Source organism: Pseudophryne corroboree (genome assembly GCF_028390025.1).
Source record: "Pseudophryne corroboree isolate aPseCor3 chromosome 3 unlocalized genomic scaffold, aPseCor3.hap2 SUPER_3_unloc_33, whole genome shotgun sequence".
Lineage (NCBI taxonomy): Eukaryota > Metazoa > Chordata > Amphibia > Anura > Myobatrachidae > Pseudophryne > Pseudophryne corroboree.
Genome location: NW_026967523.1, coordinates 754806 through 780103, shown reverse-complemented (window position 1 = coordinate 780103; position 25298 = coordinate 754806). Strand labels below are relative to the sequence as shown.

Below are 25298 nucleotides of genomic sequence, written 5' to 3'. Positions count from 1 at the left end.
CCTCTCTGAGAGGCGGGAACTGTAGTAATGACCGCTGACCGTAATAATTTTTGAATGGCTGTCAGTAGTGCTTCTGCCTTCTGAGGGCATTGAGGCAGACCCGTTGTAAAAAACTGACTGTGAGGTCTCTGTTGAAAATCCAGTCTGTACCCCTGGGAGATTATGTCGTTGATCCAAGGATCTGGAGAGGTCACTGTCCATATGTCCTGAAAACCTTCCAGACAGGCGCCCACCAAGGGGGATCCCAGGTGGGTCGGAAGACCGTCATGCCACGGTCTTGTCAACAGGTTTATCCTGTTGTCTGGCTGCTGCCTGTGCGCGACCTCTACCTCTGCCTCCACGGACTTGTGTACCAAAACCTTGTCCTCTGCCTCGAAAGGACCGCGATCAAAATGAATTAAACGCCGGTCCCAAATATCCTCTTCTAGCCTGTGGAACTGCTCTCGTATATGGAGTAGGCAGAAAGGTAGACTTTCCTGCTGTAGCCTGCGAAATCCACTTATCCAACTCAGCACCGAAAAGCATCTCTCCCCCAAAGGGGATGGTTTCCACCGCCTTCTTGGTATCAGAGTCGCCTTGCCATTCTCTGAGCCATAAAATCCGTCTAGCTGATATAGCCGAAGCGGAGATGCGCGAAGCTATTCTGCTAAGATCCTGTGAGGCTTGACACAAGTATGAAGCAGATTCTCGAATGTGCTCCGCCAGTTGGGTAATCTCTTCCAAGCTATTTTCCTCCTCAATAGCTTGTACAATACGCCCAGACCACGCGCCCATGGCCTTGTTGACCCAAGCCCATATGATCGCAGGTCTCTGTGCTGCACCTGCTGCCATGAATATTTACTTTAAAGTTGTGTCCACCTTCCGATCTGACGCATCCTTTAAAGTCGTCACATTAGGTATCGGCAATATTGTCTTCTTCAATAACCTTCCTAGGGAAGCATCCACTACAGGTGGAGTCTCCCACTTATCCATGACACCCTTGGGTAGGGGATAAGTTGCTTGAAACCTCTTTGGAAATTGAAAGCGTTTGTCCGGCTGTTTATAAGCCTCCTCCATCTGAGATTGGAGGGATTTAGGAATGGGAAACACCGCAGAATGCAGCTTTTGGGATTCGTCTAAATCGAATTCTTCTGGTTCCTTGACGTCTTCCGCCTTGAAGTCAAGGACCTCTTTTACCGCCTCAATCAAAGACTCAATAATTGCCGTGTCTACTTCTGTAAAATCGGCGTCCAGGGTACATTCCATTAACTCACCTTCCTCCGTATCAATGAGAGGATCTCCTTCCTCGTCTGGTTCCGTTATGATAGGAAGAGGTCTTTTAACATTCGTTTCTGCATGTGCTCGCGGCGTTAACTTGATGAGAAATTCCTCCATCGTCTTAGAGAATCCCGTAGCCCATTCAGATTGCTGTCTGCGGGATTGCGCCATCTCCTGTGAGATTCTATCTGCCAGGTTGTCTTCCCATGACCTAGACGGAGCACTGCTCCCAGGTGGAGCGTCCTTGTTCAAGCAGGAGTCGCACACCCCGGAGCTGCCAACCCTCATGCTCTTTTTGTTACACTTCGTACAAATATAGCAGGTCTTGGAAGTCTTGGTTGGTGCTTTAGACATGCTATTTAAACCCCCTACTAGGGTATTATGCAGAGCTTTCACCCTTTAAACTAGGAAGGGAAAGACTGAGGGATGACAGAAGCGAAGGTATTGGAACCGGCTGGCAAACTTATCCCTTCATAAAAAGGTAAAATGTCAAAAAGTTAAAATGAAAAAAAAAAAAACAGCCGGTTTGCAACCCTCACAGACCGAACTGTAAATCAGCTACGATAGTGAGGTTGACCACGTGCTTCTCAGTATTGTCTTCAGGATCTTTGCATAGAAATCCTTTGAAGATATAAATAGTAAGAAACACATTTTCAGGAAATCCTCATGTAAAATATATATATAAAAATCTCTACCAGTAGAGGGAGCTACTGCTACACTAAAATAGCCTGATGTGTCAATCCCAGGGTAAGAGTTTATCCCCTCCCATTAAAGTGAAGTTAGTGACTATGCAAGGGGGGGGGGGGGCTTATACCCTCTCCTTAGAATGGCGCCAATGCTTGCAGATTAAAATGGCTGACAGACAAAATTATTAGTCACCTCATCAATATATGCAGCATATGGGGAGGCGTTCGTTGTGTACCTGCTGATCGGTTCCCCCTCTCGGTACACTGTAGTCAGCGCCTCTCTACTCTCTCACGCCGCTCCGTTCTCTGCGCCCGCCAGTCTCCTAGAACCTCCAGCGCCTCTTTCACTTGCCACGCTCCGGGAGCGCCCGTCGCATCAGCCGAGCCCTTGCGACGTCTGACCTCCCCTGGCTGTACACGCTACGGGACGTTTCCTCTAAGTCCCGACGCGTGATAAGACACCAGAGAGCGCCCACAGCAGCACAGAAGTTCCCCCCAGCGCGCCTGCAGCCCCGCGTAACAGACATACTTGGGGAGATGCAGGGCTAAAACCTAACCATTACGCTATATCTAGCAGTTCTGATAGGGATGCAGAAGTAAGCTAATAGCTCTGGCTTTTAAGTTAAATAAACAGAGCAAAGAATTAAATAAGAACCTAATGGGGCCCTTTGTAAAAACCAGTAGTCACACTGTTTTAGATGAGGATTTTCCAGTGGAGAGATGCAGGTCCCTTCAAAAGGGATCTTTGCCTCCCAATATAAGTCAGCCTTGTCTCCCTTTTATTAGGTGGACGCAGCTCCAAAATACTGTTATTAGTCAGGAGCTCCAAGCTCCATGTGCTACCTCCTAGCACCATTTTCAAAACTGAGGGAGGAGGGATGTGAAGGGGGAGGAACCGGCTGTGCAGACAATACTGATTTAGATTGTGCCACACCTCCGGTTTGCAAGCTTCACACCCATAATGTCTAAGGAACTCCAGTGTCCCCTAGTGGATGAAAAATAAATCTGCACAGAATACAATTTGTTATAATGGTTATATAATGTTCGTTAGACCAACATTACGCTTACTACACACATTATATGAATTCAGCAATGGGTTGCTGGTGCTCCCATAAAATAGTTCTGTAAACTATAACAGGGGGTGTGGTCTTTTATAAGAGCAAAAAGTCAAAGGCAGCTATAAATCTTTTCCAGGGCACACTTATGAAAAAAACATTCATATATAGCTGCCTTTGTCTTTTTGTATTATAACTATAGATATAAGTGATGTCAAAGTGACACTCCCAGGTCCCCTCACCTCCCCAGTCATGTCCCTGTATTATTACTATAGATATAAGGTCACAGTGATGCTACCAGACCCCCTCACCTCCCCAATCATGTCCCTGTATCACTATAGATATAAGTCATGTCACTGTGACACTCCCAGATCCCCTCACATCCCCAGTCATGTCCCTGTATTATTACTATAGATATAAATGATGTCACAGTGACACTCCCAGATCCCCTCACCTCCCCAGTCATGTCCCTGTATTATTACTAAAGATATAAGTGATGTCACAGTGACACTCCCAGGAGTGTGATATACATTTGCTTTATACTGCTTCAATTATCATCTGTTACACATGCCAGAGATATTATGGTCTCTGCTTTAATATATCCTAGAATCTGAGCAATATTTTCAATCCCCACAATTACATATAATAAAATTAATAATAATAATAAATAATAACAATAATAATAACGACACTAAAGGCTGTACCCCAGTATAAAAATAATAAGATGTCTTTATTAACAGGACATCACAGGTTGCTCCTCCTGCATAATAAAAAAAAAGGACACCACAGGCTACTCCCCCTGTATAATAATAACAGGACACCACAGGTTGCTCCTCCAGTATTATAATAATAACAGGACACCACAGGCTGCTGCTCCCTCTGTATAATAATAATGACTGGATTCCACAGGTTGCTGCTCCTGTATTATAATAACAGGACACCAAAGGCTGCTCCCCCTGTATAATAATAATAATAATAATAAGAAGAATAATAACAGAACACCAGAGACTGCTCCCCTGTATAACAAGAACAACAACAAGACACTACAGGCTGCTCCCCCTGTATAATAATAACAGGACACCACAGGCTGCTGGCCCTGTATTATAATAATAATAATAATAATAATAAAAACAACAACAGGACACCACAGACTGCTCCCTCTGTATAACAATAACAACAAGACACCACAGGTTGCTCCCCCTGCATAATAAATAAGAATTTACTCACCGGTAATTCTATTTCTCGTAGTCCGTAGTGGATGCTGGGTACTCCGTAAGGACCATGGGGAATAGACGGGCTCCGCAGGAGACTGGGCACTCTTAAAAGAAAGATTAGGTACTATCTGGTGTGCACTGGCTCCTCCCTCTATGCCCCTCCTCCAGACCTCAGTTAGGGAAACTGTGCCCGGAAGAGCTGACATCACTAGGAAAGGATTTGGAATCCAGGGTAAGACTCATACCAGCCACACCAATAACACCGTACAACTTGTGATAACTATACCCAGTTAACAGTATGAAACAACAAATGAGCCTCATTAACAGATGGCTCATAACAATAACCCTTTAGTGACGCAATAACTATATACATGTATTGCAGAGAGTCCGCAGTTAGGATACTGTGCCCGGACGAGCGTACACAATAAGGAAGGATTTATGAATCCCGGGTAAGACTCAAACCAGCCACACCAATCACACCGTACAACTTGAACCCAGTTAACAGTATGATAACAGAGGAGCCTCTCAAAGGATGGCTCACTACAACAATAACCCGATTTAGTTAACAATAACTATGTACAAGTATTGCAGATAATCCGCACTTGGGATGGGCTCCCAGCATCCACTACGGACTACGAGAAATAGAATTACCGGTGAGTAAATTCTTATTTTCTCTGACGTCCTAGTGGATGCTGGGTACTCCGTAAGGACCATGGGGATTATACCAAAGCTCCCAAACGGGCGGGAGAGTGCAGATGACTCTGCAGCACCGAATGAGCAAACTCAAGGTCCTCCTCAGCCAGGGTATCAAACTTGTAGAATTTTGCAAAAGTGTTTGAACCCAACCAAGTAGCAGCTCGGCAAAGTTGTAAAGCCGAGACCCCTCGGGCAGCCGCCCAAGAAGAGCCCACCTTCCTCGTGGAATGGGCTTTTACAGATTTAGGATGCGGCAGTCCAGCCGCAGAATGTGCAAGCTGAATCGTGCTCCAGATCCAACGAGCAATAGTCTGCTTTGAAGCAGGAGCACCCAGCTTGTTGGGTGCATGCAGGATAAATAGCGAGTCAGTTTTTCTGACTCCAGCCATCCTGGAAACATAGATTTTCAGGGTCCGTACTACGTCCAGCAACTTGGAATCCTTCAAGTCCCGAGTAGCCGCAGGCACCACAATAGGTTGGTTCAAATGAAACGCTGATACCACCTTAGGAAGAAATTGGGAACGAGTCCTCAATTCTGCCCTGTCCATATGGAAAATCAGATATGGGCTTTTACATGACAAAGCCGGCAATTCTGACACCCGCCTGGCCGAAGCTAAGGCCAACAGCATGACCACCCTCCACGTGAGATATTTTAACTCCACGGTCTTAAGTGGCTCAAACCAATGTGATTTTAGGAAATCCAACACAACGTTGAGATCCCAAGGTGCCACTGGAGGCATAAAAGGGGACTGAATATGCAGCACTCCCTTAACAAACGTCTGAACTTCAGGAAGTGAAGCCAGTTCTTTTTGAAAGAAAATAGACAGGGCCGAAATCTGGACTTTTATGGATCCCAATTTTAGGCCCATAGTCACTCCTGACTGTAGGAAGTGCAGAAATCGACCCAGCTGAAATTCCTCTGTTGGGGCCTTCCTGGCCTCACACCAAGCAACATATTTTCGCCATATGCGGTGATAATGTTTTGCTGTCACATCCTTCCTAGCTTTTATCAGCGTAGGAATAACTTCATCCGGAATGCCCTTTTCCATTAGGATCCGGCGTTCAACCGCCATGCCGTCAAACGCAGCCGCATTAAGTCTTGGAACAGACAGGGCCCATGCTCTAGCAGGTCCTGTCGGAGCGGCAGAGGCTATGGGTCCTCTGAGATCATTTCTTGAAGTTCCGGGTACCAAGTTCTTCTTGGCCAGTCCGGAACGATGAGTATAGTCCTTACTCCTCTCTTTCTTATAATCCTCAATACCTTGGGTATGAGAGGAAGAGGAGGGAACACATAAACCGACTGGTACACCCACGGTGTCACTAGAGCGTACACAGCTATCGCCTGAGGGTCCCTCGACCTGGCGCAATATCTTTTTAGCTTTTTGTTGAGGCGGGACGCCATCATGTCCACCTGTGGCCATTCCCAATGGTTTACAATCAGCTTGAAGACTTCTGGATGAAGTCCCCACTCTCCCGGGTGGAGGTCGTGTCTGCTGAGGAAGTCTGCTTCCCAGTTGTCCACTCCCGGAATGAACACTGCTGACAGTGCTAGCACGTGATTCTCCACCCATCGAAGAATCCTTGTGGCTTCTGCCATTGCCATCCTGCTTCTTGTGCCGCCCTGTCGGTTTACATGGGCGACTGCCATGATGTTGTCTGACTGAATCAACACCGGTTAGTTTTGAAGCAGGGATTCTGCTTGACTCAGGGCATTGTAAATGGCCCTTAGTTCCAGAATATTTATGGGTAGGGAAGTTTCCTGACTCGACCATTGTCCTTGGAAGTTTCTTCCCCGAGTGACTGCCCCCCAACCTCGGAGGCTTGCATCCGTGGTCACCAGAACCCAGTCCTGTATGCCGAATCTGCGGCCTTCGAGAAGATGAGCACTCTGCAGCCACCACAGCAGAGACACCCTGGCCCTCGGGGACAGGGTGATCAACCGATGCATCTGAAGATGCGATCCGGACCACTTGTCTAATAGATCCCACTGGAAGATCCTTGCATGGAACCTGCCGAAGGGAATTGCTTCGTAAGAAGCCACCATCTTTCCCAGGATTCGCGTGCAGTGATGCACCGACACCTGTTTTGGTTTCAGGATGTCCCTGACCAGAGATGATAATTCCTGGGCCTTCTTCTCCGGGAGAAACACCTTCTTCTGATCTGTGTCCAGAATCATGCCCAAGAACAGCAGACGCGTCGCAGGAATCAGCTGTGACTTTGGGATATTCAGAATCCAGCCGTGCTGATGCAGCACTTCCTGAGATAGTGCTACGCCCACTAACAACTGCTCTTTGGACCTCACCTTTATAAGGAGATCGTCCAAGTACGGGATAATTATAACTCCCTTCTTTCGGAGGAGTATCATCATTTCGGCCATTACCTTGGTAAATACCCTCGGTTCCGTGGACAGACCAAACGGCAACATCTGGAATTGGTAATGACAGTCCTGTACCGCAAACCTGAGGTACTCCTGGTGAGGTGGGTAAATGGGGACATGCAGGTATGCATCCTTGATGTCCAGCGACACCATAAAATCCCCCTCTTCCAGGCTTGCAATAACCGCCCTGAGCGATTCCATCTCGAACTTGAACTTCCTTATATAAGTGTTCAAGGATTTTAAATTTAGGATGGGTCTCACCGAACCGTCTGGTTTCGGTACCACAAACATTGTGGAATAGTAACTCCGCCCCTGTTGAAGGGGGGGGTACCTTGATTATCACCTGCTGAAGGTACAGCTTGTGCATAGCCGCCAGGACTACCTCCCTTTCTTTGGGAGCAGCTGGCAAGGATGATTTGAGGTAACGGCGAGGGGGAGTGGCTTCGAACTCCAGCTTGTATCCCTGAGATACCACTTGCAGAACCCAGAGATCCACCTGTGAGCGAACCCACTGGTCGCTGAAGTTCCGGAGACGCGCCCGCACCGCACCTGGCTCTGCCCGTGGAGCCCCAGCGTCATGCGGTGGATTGAGAGGAAGCAGGGGAGGATTTTTGTTCCTGGGAACTGGCTGTCTGGTGCAGCTTTTTCCCTCTTCCCTTGCCTCTGGGCACGCCTCTGATCCGCTTGCCTTTCTGAGGCCGAAAGGACTGTACCTGATAACACGGTGCTTTCTTAGGCTGTGAGGAAACCTGAGATAAAATTGTCGACTTCCCAGCTGTTGCTGTGGATACGAGGTCCGAGAGACCATCCCCAAACAACTCCTCACCCTTATAAGGCAAAACCTCCATGTGCCTTTTAGAATCAGCATCACCTGTCCACTGCCGAGTCCATAATACTCTCCTAGCATTAATGGACATTGCATTAATTCTAGATGCCAGCCAGCAAATGACCCTCTGTGCATCTCTCATATATAAGAAGACGTCTTTAATATGCTCTATGGTTAGCAAAATAGTATCCCTGTCGAGGGTATCAATATTATCTGACAGGGTATCAGACCAAGCTGCTGCAGCACTACACATCCATGCTGAAGCAATTGCAGGTCTCAGTATAGTACCTGAGTGTGTATATACAGACTTCAGGATAGCCTCCTGCTTTCTATCAGCAGGCTCCTTTAAGGCGGCCGTATTCTGAGACGGCAGTGCCACCTTTTTTGATAAGCGTGTGAGCGCCTTGTCCACCCTAGGGGATGTCTCCCAACGTATCCTGTCCTCTGGCGGGAAAGGGTACGCCATCAGTAACCTCTTAGAAATCACTAGTTTCTTATCGGGGGAACCCCACGCTTCTTCACACACTTCATTCAACTCATCAGATGGGGGGAAAGTCACTGGCTGCTTTTTCTCCCCAAACAAAATACCCTTTTTAGTGGTAACCGGGTTAATGTCAGAAATGTGCAACACATTTTTCATTGCCGTAATCATGCAACGGATGGCCCTTGTGGATTGTACATTACTCTCATCCTCGTCGACACTGGAGTCAGACTCCGTGTCGACATCTGAGGTAGCGGGCGTTTTTGAGACCCTGGTGGCCTTTGAGACGCCTGGGCAGGCACGGGCTGAGATGCCGGCTGTCCCACATCTGTTACGTCATCTAACCTTTTATGTAAGGAGTTGACACTGTCGGTTAATACCTTCCACATATCCACCAACTCTGGTGTCGGCCCCGCAGGGGGTGACATCACACTTATCGGCACCTGCTCCGCCTCCACATAAGCTTCCTCATCAAACATGTCGACACAGCCGTACCGACACACCGCACACACACAGGGAATGCTCTGACTGAGGACAGGACCCCACTAAGTCCTTTGGGGAGACAGAGAGAGTATGCAGGCACACACCACAGCACTATATATTACAGGGATTAACACTGTACTGAGTGATTTTTCCCAATAGCTGCTATTATACACAATTTGCGCCTAAATTTATGTGCCCCCCCTCTCTTTTTTTACCCTTCTCGTAGTGTATACTGCAGGGGAGAGCCTGGGAAGCGTCCTTCCAGCGGAGCTGTGAAGAGAAAATGGCGCCGGTGTGCTGAGGAAGATAGCCCCGCCCCCTCCGCGGCGGGCTTCTTCCGCTTTTTTAATAATGTTAATGGCGGGGGATTAGGCACATATACAGTGTTATACACTGTATTATGTGCAATTTTGCCAAAGGTATAGATATTGCAGCCCAGGGCGCCCCCCCCACCCCCACCCCTCTGGAGCTAATGGTGTTCAGTAGCCTAAGAAGCCCAAGCTGGCTGCAAGCAGGTAGGTTCGCTTCTTCTCCCCTTAGTCCCTCGTCGCAGTGAGTCTGTTGCCAGCAGAGCTCACTGAAAATAAAAAACCTAACTATAACTTTCTTCCTAGGTAACTCAGTAGAGCCACCTAGCTGTGCATCCAGCTCGGCCGGGCACAGATTCTAACTGAGGTCTGGAGGAGGGGCATAGAGGGAGGAGCCAGTGCACACCAGATAGTACCTAATCTTTCTTTAGAGTGCCCAGTCTCCTGCGGAGCCCGTCTATTCCCCATGGTCCTTACGGAGTACCCAGCATCCACTAGGACGTCAGAGAAATAATAATAATAATAGAATACCACAGGCTGCTCCTCTTGTATAATAATAATATCAGGACACCACAGGCTGCTCTCCTGTATAATAATAATAAGATGACACCAAAGGCTGCTCCCCCTGTATAGTAAGACGCCATTACCTGATCTCCACGGACACTGGGAGGCTGCAGCAGTTGGTGAAAACTCACTTCCAACATGTGGAACGCACAGGCCGGAAGTAAGGTGGAACGCAGAAGCAGGAAGTACGGTATGATTGGCACAGGCTGCTTCCTGGTTACTGGCCCCTCCCCTCCTACACCCCGCCTACAGCACCGCCCTCTGTATTGCTTGTTACTATACATGTCCTCTGTGCAGGAGGTCGGCGGCCATTTTCTTGTAGACCAGTCCAGCAGTAGTAATAGGTTCCCTGGCCGTGTAGTGACGTCAGGAGCGGCGGCCATTTTCCCCTGGTCTGAGCTCCGCCTTCCTTCTATCATTCCCACAAGGCAGCAGGAGCAGAGAGCAGCCATTGCTGTGTCTGGCAGCAGGTAATGATATTATTATTATTATTCTATAGGCTGAGCAGCTCTGGTGTCAGGTTCTGTACTACAGGGGGAGCAGCCTCTGGTGCCTTGTTATAGTGCAGCTGGAGCAGCCTCTGGTGCTGCATTATCCCTGTACAGGTGGCTGACACTCTAGTGTCCTATTACTGTAATACAGGTGGCGCAGACCCCGCCGTTACCGTAATACAAGGTGGCGCAGACCCCGCCGTTACCGTAACACAGGTGGCGCAGACTCTGACGTTACCGTAATACAGGTGGCGCAGACCCCGCCGTTACCGTAATACAGGTGGTGCAGACCCCGCTGTTACCGTAATACAGGTGGCGCAGACCCCGCCGTTACCGTAATACAGGTAGCGCAGACCCCGCCGTTACCGTAATACAGTTGGTGCAGACCCCGCCGTTACCGTAGTACAGGTGGCGCAGACCCCGCCGTTACCGTAGTACAGGTGGCGCAGACTCCGCCGTTACCGTAATACAGGTGGCGCAGACTCCGCCGTTACCGTAATACAGGTGGCGCAGACTCCGCCATTACCGTAATACAGGTGGCGCAGACTCCGCCGTTACCGTAATACAGGTGGCGCAGTCCCTGCCGTTACCGTAATACAGGTGGCGCAGACCTGCCGTTATCGTAATACAGGTGGCGCAGTCCCTGCCGTTACCGTTATACAGGTGGCGCAAAACCCACCATTACCGTAATACAGGTGGCGCAGACCCCGCCGTTACCGTAATACAGTTGGCGCAGACCCCGCTGTTACCGTAATACAGGTAGCACAGACTCCGCCGTCACCGTAATACAGGTGGCGCAAAACCCACCATTACCGTAATACAGGTAGCACAGACTCTGCCGTCACCGTAATACAGGTGGCGCAGACCCCACCGTTACCGTAATACAGGTGGCGCAGACCCCGCTGTTACCGTAATACAGGTAGCACAGACTCCGCCGTCACCGTAATACAGGTGGCGCAAAACCCACCATTACCGTAATACAGGTAGCACAGACCCCGCCGTTACCGTAATACAGGTGTCGCAAACCCCGCCGTTACCGTAATACAGGTGGCGCAGACCCCGCCGTTACTGTAATACAGGTGGCGCAGACCCCGCTGTTACCGTAATACAAGTGGTGCAGACCCCGCCGTTACCGTAATACAGGTAGCGCAGACTCCGCTGTTACCGTAATACAGTTGGCGCAGACCCCGCCGTTACCGTGATACAGGTGGCGCAGACCCCGCCGTTACCGTAATACAGGTGGCGCAGACCCCGCCATTACCGTAATACAGATGGCGCAGACCCCGCCGTTACCGTAATACAGGTGGCGCAGACCCCGCCGTTACTGTAATACAGGAGGCGCACACCCCTCCGTCACCATAATACAGGTGGCGCACACCACGCCATTACCGTAATAAATGTGGCACAAAATCCGCCATTACAGTAATATAGCTGGAGCAGGGCCCGCCGTTACCGTAATGCAGGGGGCGCACACCCCGCCGTTACCGTAATACAGGCGCAGACCCCGCCGTTACCGTAATACAGGCGCAGACCCCGCCGTTACTGTGATACAGGTGGCGCAGACCCCGCCGTTACTGTAATTCTAAAAATGGGACATTACAGGTGTTGTGTCCTGTGGCATTGTACTATACAGGTGGAGCGGCATATGTTGTATCAATATTCAGGGGAGCTGTATTAAAATACAGGGGAGCAGCATGTGTTGTCCTACTGTACAGGGGGAGCGACCTGGGGCATCCTCCTATACAGGGGTAGTGGATTATGACATCCTACTACACAGGGGAGCAGCCTGTGTTGCCCTTTTGTACAGGGGAAGTGGTCTGTGGTGTCTTGTTACTATTATATAGGGTGAGCGACATGTATTGTCTTTCTATACAGGAGGAGTGGCCTGTGTTGTCATATTACAGGGGTAGCATCCTGTACTGTCATATTATACAGGGGTAGTGGCCTGTGTTGTCATAATATACAGGGGTAGCATCCTATGTTGTCAGAATATACAGGGGTAGCATCCTGTACTGTCATAGTATACAGGGGGAGCAGCCTGTGTTGTCATAATATACGAGCGGAGGGGCCTGTGGTGTCTTGTTACTATTATTATATAGGGTGAACGGAATGTATTTTCTTTCTATACAGAAGGAGTGGCCTGTGTTGTCATAATATACAGGGGGAGCGTCCTGTGCTGTCATAATATACAGGGGGAGCGGCGTGTGTTGTCATAGTATACAGGGGGAGCAGCCTGTGTTGTCATAATATCATAATATACAGGGGGAGCGTCCTGTGCTGTCATAGTATACAGGGGGAACGGCCTGTGTTGTCATAATATACAGGGGTAGCATCCTGTGCTGTCATAGTATACAAGGGGAGCGACCTGTACTGTCATAGTATACAGGGGGAGCGGCCTGTGTTGTCATAATATACAGGGGTAGCATCCTGTGCTGTCATAGTATACAGGGTCAGCGGCCTGTGCTGTCATAGTATACAGGGGGAGCGGCCTGTGTTGTATTTATTATTTTCTCTGACGTCCTAGTGGATGCTGGGGACTCCGTAAGGACCATGGGGAATAGCGGCTCCGCAGGAGACTGGGCACATCTAAGAAAGCTTTAGGACTACCTGGTGTGCACTGGCTCCGTCCCCTATGACCCTCCTCCAGACCTCAGTTAGAATCCTGTGCCCGGCTCCAGCTGGATGCACACTAGGGGCTCTCCTGAGCTCCTAGAAAAGAAAGTATATTTTAGGTTTTTTATTTTACAGTGAGACCTGCTGGCAACAGGCTCACTGCACCGAGGGACTAAGGGGAGAAGAAGCGAACCTACCTGTTTGCAGCTAGCTTGGGCTTCTTAGGCTACTGGACACCATTAGCTCCAGAGGGATCGACCGCATGGAACCGTCCATTGATGTTCGTCCCGGAGCCGCGCCGCCGGCCCCCTTACAGAGCCAGAAGCAAGAAGAGTCCGGAAAATCGGTGGCAGAAGACATCAGTCTTCACCAAGGTAGCGCACAGCACTGCAGCTGTGCGCCATTGCTACTCATTACACACTTCACACTCCGGTCACTGAGGGTGCAGGGCGCTAGGGGGGGGGGGGGGGGGCGCGCCCTGAGCAGCAATAAATACACCTTGGCTGGCAAAAATATCACAATATATAGCCCCAGAGGCTATATATGTGATAATTACCCCTGCCAGAATACACAAAATAGCGGGAGAAAAGTCAGCCGAAAAGGGGGCGGAGCTATCTCCTTCAGCACACTGGCGCCATATTTCCCTCACAGCTCCGCTGGAAGGAAGCTCCCTGGCTCTCCCCTGCAGACTACACTACAGAAAGGGTAAAAAAGAGAGGGGGGGGCACAAATTTAGGCGCAATATAAGTGTATAGCAGCTATAAGGGGAAATAATTTAGTTAATCCCTGTATTATATAGCGCTCTGGTGTGTGCTGGCATACTCTCCCTCTGTCTTCCCAAAGGGCTTCGTGGGGTCCTGTCTTTTATCAGAGCATTCCCTGTGTGTGTACAGTGTGTCGGTACGGCTGTGTCGACATGTTTGATGAGGAGGCTGATGTGGAGGAGGAGCAGGTGCCTATAAATGTGATGTCACCCCCTGCGGGGCAGACACCTGAGTGGATGGACTTGTGGAAGGAATTACGCGAAAGAGTCGACTCCTTACATAAGAAATTTGACGACATGCCAAATGTGGGACAGACGGCTTCTCAGCTCGTGCCTGTCCAGGCGTCTCAAGGGCCATCAGGGGCTTTAAAGCGCCCGTTCCCTCAGATGGCAGACACAGATGTCGACACGGATACTGATACCAGTGTCGACGACGATGACGCAAACGTAATGTCCACTAGGGCCACTCGTTATATGATTGAGGCTATGAAAAATGTTTTACACATTTCTGATGTAACCCCTGGTACCACAAAAAAGGGTATTATGTTTGGGGAGAAAAAACTACCAGTAGTTTTTCCCCCTTCTGAAGAATTAAATGATGTGTGTGAGGTAGCATGGGCTTCCCCCGATAGAAAATTGGTGATTCCAAAAAGATTACTAATGGCGTACCCTTTACCGCCAGAGGATAGGTCACGTTGGGAAACACCACCTAGGGTGGATAAAGCGCTCACACGTTTGTCAAAAAAGGTGGCACTACCGTCTCCGGATACGGCTGCCCTAAAGGAGCCTGCTGATAGAAAGCAGGAGGCTCTCCTGAAGGCTATATATACACACACTGGTGTTATACTGAGACCGGCTATTGCTTCAGCCTGGATGTGCAGTGCTGCAGCGGCGTGGTTGGAATCCCTGTCAGAAAACATTGACACCCTAGACACGGACACTATATTGCTTAACATAGAGCATATTAAAGACGCGGTCTTTTACATAAGAGATGCACAGAGGGATATTTGCCGGCTGGCATCTCAAATCAGTGCGCTGTCCATTTCTGCCAGAAGAGGGTTATGGACCCGGCAGTGGACAGGAGATGCAGATTCTAAAAGGCACATGGAAGTTTTGCCTTATAAGGGTGAGGAGTTGTTTGGGGATGGTCTTTCGGACCTAGTGTCCACAGCAACGGCTGGGAATACAGCTTTCTTACCACATGTCCCCTCACAACCAAAGAAAGCACCGTATTATCAGGTGCAGTCCTTTCGTCCCCAAAAGAACAGACGAGGTAGAGGCGCGTCCTTTCTGCCCAGAGGCAGAGGTAGGGGGAAAAAGCTGCAGCATTCAGCCAGTTCCCAGGAACACAAGTCCTCCCCCGCTTCATCAGCTAAGTCCACCGCATGATGCTGGGGCTCAACAGGCGGTGCCAGGTATGGTGGGGGCCCGTCTCAAACATTTCAGCAATCAGTGGGATCGCTCACAAGTGGACCCCTGGATCCTTCAAGTGGTATCTCAGGGGTACAAGCTGGAATTCGAGACATTACCCCCCCCCGCCGTTTCCTCAAATCTGCCTTACCAACGACTCCCTCAGACAGGGAGGCTGTATTAGAGGCAATTCACAAGCTGTATTCCCAGCAGGTGATAGTAAAAGTGCCCCTACTTCAACAAGGACGGGGTTACTACTCCACAATGTTTGTGGTACCGAAACCGAATGGTTCGGTGAGACCCATTTAAATTTAAAATCCTTGAACACATATCTAAAAAAATTCAGGTTCAAGATGGAATTGCTCAGGGCGGTTATTGCAAGCCTGGAAGAGGGGGATTACATGGTATCTTTGGACATCAAGGATGCTTACCTACATGTCCCCATTTACAATCTTCACCAGGAGTACCTCAGATTTGTGGTACAGGATTGCCATTACCAATTCCAGACATTGCCGTTCGGCCTGTCCACGGCACCGAGGGTGTTTACCAAGGTAATGGCCGAAATGATGATACTCCTTCGAAAAAAGGGAGTTTCAATTACCCCATACTTGGACGATCTCCTGATAAAAGCGAGATCCAGAGAGCAGTTGTTAGTAGGCGTAGCACTATCTCAGGAGGTGCTACGCCAGCATGGTTGGATTCTGAATATTCCAAAGTCACAACTGGTTCCTGCGACACGCCTACTGTTCCTTGGACTGATTCTGGACACAGTCCAGAAAAAAGGGTTTCTCCCAGAAGAAAAAGCCAAGGAGCTGTCATCTCTGGTCAGAGGCCTCCTAAAACCAAAACAGGTGTCGGTAGATCACTGCACCCGAGTCCTGGGAAAGATGGTAGCTTCCTACGAAGCGATCCCATTCGGCAGGTTCCATGCCAGAATATTTCAGTGGGACCTCTTGGACCAATGGTCCGGATCGCATCTTCAAATGCATCGGCTGATAACCCTGTCTCCAAGGACCAGGGTGTCTCTCTTGTGGTGGCTGCAGAGTGCTCATCTCGTGGAGGGCCGCAGATTCGGCATACAGGACTGGGTCCTAGTGACCACGGATGCCAGCCTTCGAGGCTGGGGGCTGTCACATTGGGAAGAAACTTCCAAGGACTTTGGACAAGTCACGAGACTTCCCTACACATAAATGTTCTGGAATTGAGGGCCATTTACAATGCCCTGTATCAGGCAAAGGCCCTGCTTCAAAACCAACCGGTTCTGATCCAGTCAGACAACATCACGGCGGTCGCCCATGTAAACCGACAGGGCGGCACAAGAAGCAGGGCGGCGATGGCAGAAGCCACAAGGATTCTCCGATGGGCGGAAAATCACGTGTTAGCACTGACAGCAGTGTTCATTCCGGGAGTGGACAACTGGGAAGCAGACTTCCTCAGCAGGGACGACCTCCACCCGGGAGAGTGGGGACTTCATCCAGAAGTCTTCCAAATGCTGGTAAACCGTTGGGAAAGACCACAGGTGGACATGATGGCGTTCCGCCTCAACAAAAAACTAGAAAAATATTGCGCCAGGTCAAGGGACCCTCAGGCGATAGCGGTGGACGCTCTAGTGACACCGTGGGTGTACCGGTCAGTTTATGTGTTCCCTCCTCTTCCTCTCATACCCAAGGTGCTGAGGATAATAAGGAAAAGAGGAGTAAGAACGATACTCGTTGTTCCAGATTGGCCAAGAAGGTCTTGGTACCCGGAACTTCAAGAGTTAATCTCAGAGGATCCATGGCCTCTGCAGCTCAGACAGGACCTGCTGCAGCAGGGGCCCTGTCTGTTCCAAGACTTACAGCGGCTGCATTTGACGGCATGGCGGTTGAACGCCGGATCCTAAAGGAAAAGGGCATTCCGGAAGAAGTCATCCCTACGCTGATTAAAGCCAGGAAAGATGTAACTGTTAAACATTATCACCGCATATGGCGAAAATATGTGGCTTGGTGTGAGGCCAGTAAGGCCCCAACAGAGGAATTTCAACTGGGTCGATTTCTACACTTCCTACAGGCAGGAGTGACTATGGGCCTAAAATTAGGCTCCATTAAGGTACAGATCTCGGCTCTGTCGATTTTCTTCCAGAAGGAACTAGCTTCACTACCTGAAGTTCAGACATTTGTAAAAGGAGTGCTGCATATTCAGCCCCCCTTTGTGCCTCCAGTGGCACCCTGGGATCTCAACGTGGTGTTGAGTTTCCTAAAATCACATTGGTTTGAACCACTGAAAACCGTGGATCTAAAATATCTCACGTGGAAAGTGGTCATGTTATTGGCCTTGGCTTCGGCCAGGCGTGTATCAGAGTTGGCGGCTTTGTCATGTAAAAGCCCTTATTTGATTTTCCATATGGATAGGGCAGAATTGAGGACCCGTCCTCAGTTTCTCCCTAAGGTGGTGTCAGCTTTTCACTTGAACCAACCTATTGTAGTGCCTGCGGCTACTAGGGACTTGGAGGATTCCAAGTTACTGGACGTAGTCAGGGCCCTGAAAATTTATGTTTCCAGGACAGCTGGAGTCAGGAAAACTGACTCGCTATTTATCCTGTATGCACCCAACAAGTTGGGTGCTCCTGTTTCAAAGCAGACTATTGCTCGCTGGATTTGTAGCACAATTCAGCTGGCGCATTCTGCGGTGGGATTACCGCAGCCTAAATCTGTATAAAGCCCATTCCACAAGGAAGGTGGGCTCATCTTGGGCGGCTGCCCGAGGGGTCTCGGCTTTACAACTTTGCCGAGCTGCTACTTGGTCAGGGGCAAACACGTTTGCTAAATTCTACAAATTTGATACCCTGGCTGAGGAGGACCTTGAGTTCTCTCATTCGGTGCTGCAGAGTCATCCGCACTCTCCCGCCCGTTTGGGAGCTTTGGTATAATCCCCATGGTCCTTTCGGAGTTCCCAGCATCCACTAGGATGTCAGAGAAAATAAGATTTTACTCACCGGTAAATCTATTTCTCGTAGTCCGTAGTGGATGCTGGGCGCCCGTCCCAAGTGCGGACTGTCTGCATTACTTGTATATAGTTATTGTTAACTAAAAGGGTTATTGTTGAGCCATCCGTTGAGAGGCTCTGTTATGTTCATACGGTTAACTGGGTATAATATCACGAGTTATACGGTGTGATTGGTGTGGCTGGTATGAGTCTTACCCGGGATTCAAAATCCTTCCCTATTGCGTCAGCTCTTCCGGGCACAGTATCCTAACTGAGGTCTGGAGGAGGGTCATAGAGGGAGGAGCCAGTGCACACCAGGTAGTCCTAAAGCTTTCTTAGATGTGCCCAGTCTCCTGCGGAGCCACTATTCCCCATGGTCCTTACGGAGTCCCCAGCATCCACTACGGACTACGAGAAATAGATTTACTGGTGAGTAAAATCTTATTTATTAGCAGTTTCTTATATGGCGCAGCATATTCCGTTGCGCTTTACAATTAGAACAACAGTAATAGAACAAAACTGGGTAAAAACAGACAGACATAGAGGTAGGAGGGCCCTGCTCGCAAGCTTACAATCTATGGGGAAATAGGCATTGATACTACCTGTTCATAATGGTCCACCAGATTGCTAGGTTCTTAATATATCTGAAAGTGGGTTTAACAATACAAATTATGCACTACAATACAACAGAGTAAATGGCTACAGTCAATGTACATACGTGAGAATATTCGCATGCGCTTCCCAATCCGGTCCTCCGCTATCAGGTTGAAAGCGTTGAGAGTTTTGTGTCTGGCCAGGCTGAAGCAGGCTTTATTTACACAAGTCTTCCAAAAGCAATACAATGGATACTGTAATCCCTTTGTCCATTGGACACAGGAATGCATTTTTACAGTACAGGAGAGGTCATAGGTTGATTTGAAAAGATGGGCGATGTCTTTCTTAACTGCTCTTGTAGGTGGTCTCCTCTGGATTCCCCCTGCATACATAATATACAGAAAATACAGTTTATATCTATATTCTGCTTCTGCACATAACTATCCTCAGGAACATGCGATCTTCCGCAGCCCAACACCGGAATGTTTCCCTTAAAATACCCTACAGCTGGATACCAAATACCACCTTATAACCTTAGTCTGTCCCCTCTTATCCTGCAAAGGTGAATCCCTTTGTTCTGCAACCATTTACACTGCTATAACTTTCTGATGTGGTGCAGGCAGACTATGTGTACAATGTGCACTATTTGGATTAAATATGTAATGTGTTTTGATAGCTCTCCATGCGTTCACAAACTCCGCCGTAAATACCCATACCACGCGCAGGACCGCGGGAGCGACCATACGCAAATTGCGGATATGTGCACTCACAGCGGAACAAGTGCACGCGCAGCGGGCATGTGTGTGTGGTTTGTACGTGATCTGTGTACTGCAATATTTTTCTACTTTGACAGAGGGTAAATAAGTGATTTAATTGTATTAAAAAGTCGCTTGAGGTTGCTGGCATGAGAAGAGAGGAGAGATTGGAAATATGTTTCTTTGGCAGTGTCCAGAGCCTGATGATAGGAGTGCTAGGTGGTCTTATATGTGAGGAAGTCACTTGGATTCTGAGATTTACGTCACTGACGTTCTACTTTACGTGACAGTTTTTGTAGGTGTCTTGTTGATTTAGAGTTCCATGGTTGGCATCTAAGCCTATGTAGAGTGTGATGGGTAGCTGGAGCCACTTCATTAAGGGCACTCTCTAGGGTCTTGTGCAGGTGGGATACAGCAGTGTCAGGTGTGGTAAATGTAGAGATTGGTGAGAGCAGTTGTTGCAGAGAAGTGGAAAGTTGGTGAAAATGTATATTGTTAGTATTTCTGCTGGTTAGAGGAGGCTTGCTAGGTTTTAGAGTCATAGAATTTAGAGTAATAGAAGAGATTGTGAAGGTGACCAGGTTGTGATCAGAGAGAGGGAAAGGAATGTTAATGAATTCAGAAACTGAGCAGAGCCTGGTGAACACAAGATCAGAGGTGTCAGACCATTGGGCGAGGCCAAGAGAGGAGGTTAGAGAGAGGAGTTTGGAGGCATGAACAGATTGTGGACTGTTAAGAGCTATATTGCTATCGACCCATAATGATGGTGGAGATGTCAGAGGATAAGATGTGTGGGATCCAGGCAGAAAAATCTTCTAGAAATTGTTGTTTGGGTTGCCCAGGAGGGTGATAGATAGCTGCAACACGCAGAGAGATGGGGGTGAAAATCCTGATAGAGTGAACTTCAAATGATGTGAATGCGAGTGATGGAACCTGAGGTAGAACAGTGTATGTGAAAAATTGGGACAGTAAGATTTCAACCCCACCACCTTTACTATTACCACGCCTGGGGGTGTGTGTGTGTGAAGTGGAAACCACCGTGTGACAGTGCTGCAGGGGAGGCCGTGTCTGATTGTGTGAGCCAGGTTTCTGTTATAGTCCGCAGATTAAAGTTGTGAGAGATAAAGAGGTCATGGATGGATGGTAATTTGTTACAAACAGAGCGTGCATTCCAAAAGCCACATTTTAGTGACTTGGAGGGGGACGTGATATTTATAAGGTTAGATGGCGTTCTATGTTGTTTTGAGATAGCTGAGTGTGAGAGGGACAGGTGGTTGGGGCCTGGATTTGGTGATATGGCACCAGCTAATAAAAGCAGAAGAGTGAGATAAATATTGGTGGATGTTTGCGAGTGTTTATTCTGGTGGCCAATTGTGGTTGTCAAAGTACTTGCAGAGAAGTAAGTATAAAGCTCATGAGTGGTTAGAAGAGGGGGGTGGAGAATAGAAGCTGTAATGTGCACAGAGGGGTGATTTTTAGGGTGAGTGTAGAATGTTTTACATTTGGTGAGAATTCCATGAATTGAAATAAGAAACAGTAGTTTGAGGAACATGCTGTGGTCGTTTGTGAGATCATTTTGGGTTAAGTGGTGTAGGAATAAGTTGTTTAAGTAAGTTACCTTTCCTTGATGGTGCTCAATGTTTGATCAGCTGTTTTTTTAATTGTTCGGATAACACACTTCTTACTTCCACGCTTATTAAATTCCACGCAAGCTACCCCCAGCAAGCTGACCCCTTGACATTATACAGTAACACGAGGGGATGTGTCTGGGTGGTGATTGCTGGGAATTGGACATTATACAGGAACACCGGGGGATTTGTCTGGGTGATGACTGGAGAGGTGACTGGTGGGAATGAAGCATTATACAGTAACACCAGGGGACGTGTCTAGGTGATGACAGGAGAGGTGACTGTTGGGAATGGGGCTTTATACAGTAACACCGGGGGATGTGTCTGGGTGATGACTGGAGAGGTGACTGCTGGGAAATGGGACATTATACAGTAACACCAGGGGCCGTGTCTGGGGGATGACTGGTCAGGTGACTGCTGGGAATGGGACATTATACAGTAACACCAGGGGATGTGTCTGGGTGATGACTGGAGAGAATACTGCTGGGAATGGGACATTATACAGTAACACCGGGGGCCGTGTCTGGGGGATGACTGGACAGGTGACTGCTGGGAATGGGACATTATACAGTAACACCAGGGAACGTGTCTGGGTGATGACTGGAGAGGTGACTGCTGGGAATGGGACATTATACAGTAACACCAGGGGATGTGTCTGGATGATGACTGGAGAGGTGACTGCCGGGAACGGGACATTATACAGTAACACCGGGGGACATGTCTGGGTGATGACTGGAGAGGTGACTGCTGGGAATGGGATATTATACAGTAACACCAGGGGACGTGTCTGGGTGATGACTGGTGAGGTGACTGCTGGGAATGGGACATTATACAGTAACACCAGGGGACGTGTCTGGGTGATGACTGGAGAGGTGACTGCTGGGAATGGGGCATTATACAGTACACCAGGGGACGTGTCTGGATGATGACTGGAGAGGTGACTGCTGGGAATGGGGCATTTTACAGTAACACCAGGGGACGTGTCTGGGTGATGACTGGAGAGGTGACTGCTGGGAATGGGGCATTATACAGGAACACCATGGGACATGTCTGGTGATGACTGCTGGGAATGGGACACTATACAGTAACACCAAGGGACGTGTCTGGGTGATGACTGGAGAGGTGACTGCTGGGAATAGGGCATTATACAGTAACACCAGGGGACGTGTCTGGATGATGACTGGAGAGGTGACTGCTGGGAATGGGGCATTATACAGTAACACCAGGGGACGTGTCTGGGTGATGACTGGAGAGGTGACTGCTGGGAATGGGGCATTATACAGTAACACCAGTGGATGTGTCTGGGTGATGACTGGAGAGGTGACTGCTGGGAATGGGACATTGTACAGTAACACCAGGGGATGTGTCTGGGTGATGACTGGAGAGGTGACTGCTGGGAATGGGATATTATACAGTAACACCAGAGGAAGTGTCTGGGTGATGACTGGAGAGGTGACTGTTGGGAACGGGACATTATACAGTAACACCAGGGGACGTGTCTGGGTGATGAATGGAGAGGTGTCTGCTGGGTATGCGGCATTATACAGTAACACCAGGGGATGTGTCTGGGTGATGACTGGAGAGGTGACTGCTGGGAATTGGGCATTATACAGTAACACTGGGGGATGTGTCTGGGTGATGACTGGAGAGGCGACTGCTGGGAATGGGGCATTATACAGTAACACCGGGAGATGTGTCTGGGTGATGACTGGAGAGGTAACTGCTGGGATTGGGACATTATACAGTAACACTAGGGGACGTGTCTGGTGATGACTGGAGAGGTGACTGCTGGGAATGGGGCATTATACAGTAACACCGTGGGATGTGTCTGGATGATGACTGGAGAGGTGACTGCTGGGAATGGGATATTATACAGTAACACCAGAGGAAGTGTCTGGGTGATGACTGGAGAGGTGACTGCTGGGAATGGGACATTATACAGTAACACCAGGGGACGTGTCTGGGTGATGACTGGAGAGGTGACTGCTGGGAATGGGACATTATACAGTAACACCAGGGGACGTGTCTGAGTGATGATGTATCACTGTGTGTGTCAGGTGTCTATAAGGTGTCAGGATGTCACTGTCTATGTCTCCATACAGGAGGTGGAGTATATAGAAGAACACAGGGGTCTGTACAAGGACGTGATGATGGAGAATCACCGGCCCCTCACATCACTGGGTAAGAGGAGACTGTCATGTATTGTACAGGGGAGAGCAGGTATGGGGGCCCCTATATACACACATCACCTGATAATCACATATATACACTGTACTCAGTCACTGTGTGTCTCCTACAGATGGGCCCAGTAACAGAGATACCCCAGAGAGATGTCTCCGTCCTCTGTATTCCCAGGATTGTACAGAGGAGAATCACAGGATCCCACAGGAGGATCAGGTAGGTGGGATTTAGGGTCTCATCAATTTCTCATACGTCCTAGAGGATGCTGGGGTCACCATTAGAACCATAGGGTATAGACGGGATCCGCGGGAGACATGGGCACTTTAAGACTTTGAAAGGGTGTGAACTGGCTCCTCCCTCTATGCCCCTCCTCCAGTTTTAGTTTTAGAATTGTGCCCAGGCAGACTGGATGCGCTCTGAGGAGCTCTACTGAGTTTCTCTGAAAAGACTTTATGCTAGTTTTTGTATTTTCAGGGGGGCTGCTGGCAACAGGCTCCCTGCATCGTGGGACTGAGGGGAGAGAAGTCAGACCTACTTCTGTGAGTTTGAAGGCTCTGCTTCTTTGGCTACAGGACACCATTAGCTCCTGAGGGTCTGATCGCTAGGTACGCCTAGATGCTCGTACCCAGAGCCCGCCGTCACCCCCCTTGCAGAGCCAGAAGTCAGAAGACAGGTGAGTAGAAGATGATCAGAAGACTTCAGTGACGATTTTGAGGTACCGCACAGCGCGCCATGCTCCCACACTGTGTCGGCATGTCTGAGGCGGAGTGCTCTTCACAGGAGGAGACTATGTTAGGGACACAAACGGCTGTGGGAGTGACCCTATCGGCACCGCCGACACCTGATGGAGTGAATGTTTTGAGTGCTTTGACTGCAAATGTGGCTCTGATAAATAAGAGATTGGATAAATCTGAGTCTCAGAACCAGGCTTGGAAGAAATCCGTAGAGGATGTGTTGTTTCAAGTCCAGACCTCCTCGGGGTCACAAAAATTTTCATTTGCCCAGCTGGCAGACACGGATACCGACACGGACACTGACTCAAGTGTCGACTATAGTGATGCCAGATTAGATCCAAAACTGGCAAGGAGCATTCAGTGCATGATTGTGGCTATAAAAGATGTATTACATATCACGGAGGACCCTACTGTTCCTGATACTAGGGTCTGTATGTATAAAGGAAAGAAACCTGAGGTAACGTTTCCTCCCTCTCATGAACTGAACACACTTTGTGAAAAGGTTTGGGAAAGTCCTGACAAAAAGTTTCAGATTCCCAAAAGGATTGTAGTGGCGTATCCGTTCCCCTCTGGGGATAGGGAAAAATGGGAGTCACCACCCATTGTGGACAAAGCTCTGTCAAGAGCATTGTGGATTCATCAATGGAATGCTGATGCTGACTCTAAGAAAGCTATGGAGTCTCTACCGTATAAAGGTGGTGTATTGTTTGGTGACGGCCTCGCTGAGTTGGTATCTACGGCTACCGCGGGTAAATCATAATTTTTACCTTATGTGCCTGCACCACAAAAGAAAGCACACCACTATCAGATGCAGTCCTTTCAGCCCAATAAATACAGAAAGGGCCTAGGGCCTTCCTTCCTTGCTACTAGAGGAAAGGGAAAAAGTAAACGATCACCGTCCGTGACCGGTTCCGAGGAGCAGAAGTCCTCCCCGGCTTTTGCCAAGTCCCCGCAAGACGCTGGGGCTCCTCTGCAGGAGTCCGCACCGGTGGGGACACGTCTCAGGCTCTTCAGTCAGTTCTGGGCTCGTTCAGCCCTGGCCCATGGGTTTTAAAAATAGTGTCCCAAGGGTACAAACTGGAGTTTGCAGACGTCCCCCCTCACTGATTTTTCAAATCAGCCTTACCAGCTTCTGTTCCAGACAGGGAGGTGGTATGCGCCGCAATACAAAAATTGTGTCACACTCAAGTCATTGTCAGGGTTCCCCCGTCACAACAG

The 25298-nt window shown here is 49.0% G+C and overlaps 1 protein-coding gene across 1 annotated transcript in view; it reads right to left on the bottom strand.

Annotated features, from left to right (window-relative positions):
- The window catches only part of LOC134984060 (zinc finger protein 271-like), a 221260-nt gene extending 211153 nt beyond the window's left edge, over positions 1-10107 (bottom strand). Inside the window, exon 1 of the mRNA XM_063949701.1 lies at positions 10031-10107. The gene's annotated coding sequence lies outside the window, so the exon portion shown is untranslated. The remainder of the gene's footprint in view (positions 1-10030) is intronic.
- Positions 10108-25298: the final 15191 nt, after the last annotated feature.